The following is a 2,203-nucleotide window of genomic DNA, read 5'->3' as shown; positions in this document are numbered from 1 at the left end:
AGCCGGGAGAAGCGAGGAGCAGCTTAGACGGGACGGGCGAGAGAGGCTCCCGGCTGCGGATCGGGCCTTTTAAACGGCGCTCCTCCTGGGCGCCGGCCCCGGTCCCTCCCTCTGCCCGGCCCCCGCTGACTGGCTCTCGGGAGCCTGCGCTTCCCACCTCCGCCAGGACCCTTCTCTTCTCCTTTGGGCAGCAGGCCCCGCTCGTAACGTCTGAAAGGGCTCCCCTTCGAAGCAGACGCCCGCGGCTGTATATCCTGCCGCCTTGCCGCTTTCCCCGAATCTTTCCAGGGCTACGACTGGAAAGTTCCACATGTTCCTCGCCGGTCCTGGACAGACGGAATTTCCCCAGCCAGGCCGCCTGTCGCCGCTACAAACGGCCGAACAGCTGAAGAAGGTCGGGGGGGGGGGCGCCGCACGTGGTGGCAGGACCAGCCGCAACTACAGGGCCAGCATCATCGGCTGGATGCGTTGCGAGGAGTCCTTCTCCCCAGCCGGCCAATGAAAGTTCCCAAAGGGGACAACGGTCGCTCGTGCCTCTCAATCTTGAACAGGTAGTCCTCGGCTTACAACAGTTCACTTAGTGACAATTCGAAGTTACGACAACACCGAAAAAAGGTTACCCGTGACCATTTTTCACACTTATGACTGTCGCAGCATCCCCATGGTCATGTGATTTATGTTTCGATGCTTGGCAGCTGACTCACATTTATGACAGTTGCAGTATCCCAGAGTCATGTGATCTCCTGTTGCAACCTTCTGACAAGCAAAGTCAGTGGGGAAACCAGATTCATTTAACAAACATGTCGCTAATTTGAGAACAGTGATTCACTTAACAATTGTGGCAAGAAAGGTCGTAAACTGGCCAAAACTCAGTTAACAAAGGTCTCACTTAACGACATAAATTTTGGGCTCAGTTCTGGTTGTCAGTTGAGGACTACCTGTATTTATTCCTCCTGCTCAGATATCTTCAGCTCCGCAAGTGTATCTCCCACCTCTCCCCATATTTTGAACTGGTCCTAGTGGAGTACAGCTCTTCTCTGGGAAGGATACTCTTTCCTGCTCTCTTGGTTTTCTCTGTCCTCTTAGGTTTCCCTCCTCTTATTCCCTCTACCACCACATTGCCCTTTCTCTTCCTCTTCGGTAGAACTAGAATAAGACCAAACTAATTTTCCCCCCAAAATGATTTTATTTGTACGTCACTCAGAGCCCCTCTATGAGGAAGATGGGTAGTTGCTAAACGTGATGAATAAATAATAAACAAAACTTAAAGATGGAAGGAAATTATGAATCGGGATTGATAGATCAGTGCCCAGTAATCCACATTTTGCAGGGCCACTGCCTCTGCAATAAAGCCCCACACTTGGGCTTCTGACTCTGGAGCCGATGAAATTGATGAAGCCCTCTTTCTGTACCAACTAAGAGTCTCCAGAATCCACATGCTTCAGAGGCTTGGAGTTGACTCATTGTAATCATTCTTTTTAACAATGATAATGATAATTTTTGTGTAGTGAGTTCTTTGGAGGCAGTAAGTGAGACGTGAGGTTGCAAATAAGAACATTGCTTTATTGAGGCAAACAGGAACAGAACTGAAACAGAGGCTTCTGCGTAGCTACTTATACAGTTGGCCACTAGGTGGCAGCCAATAGGTTTAAAGGAACCCATTCCCATCCCAAATCCTCCAATGATCTTCTTGGAGACAGCTAGTCTGGCAAGTCAGTGACCGTTACACAGACACACCAATTGAACAACCTTAAGCAGCATTCAAAAGACACGTGAAAACAGTTCAAGTAAATCCCAATACATTACAATAATAATAATAACAACAGAGTTGGAAGGGACCTTGGAGGTCTTTCCCCTGCTCAGGCAGGAAACTCTATACCATTTCAGATAAATGGTTGTCTAGTCTCTTCTTTAAAACTTCCAATGTGGGAGCATTCACAACTTCTGGAGGCAGGTTGTTCTACTGATTAATTGTTCTGTCAGGAAATTTCTCCTTAGTTCTAGATCACAGGTGTCAATCTCGCCATGTGACATGTCGTGATGTATTGCAACTCTTTTTGCATTGCCGGTAATGGGGTGGGCGCATCTTCGTATGATGAAACCAGCCCACAGGCTGGCAGTTTGACACCCGTGTTCTAGGTTGATTCTCTCTTTGATTAGTTTCCATCCGTTGCTTCTTGTCCTGCCTTCAGGTGCTTTGGAG

The sequence above is a fragment of the Vipera berus genome (genome assembly GCF_964194415.1).
Source record: "Vipera berus genome assembly, chromosome: 1".
Lineage (NCBI taxonomy): Eukaryota > Metazoa > Chordata > Lepidosauria > Squamata > Viperidae > Vipera > Vipera berus.
This window is presented reverse-complemented; position numbering follows the sequence as displayed.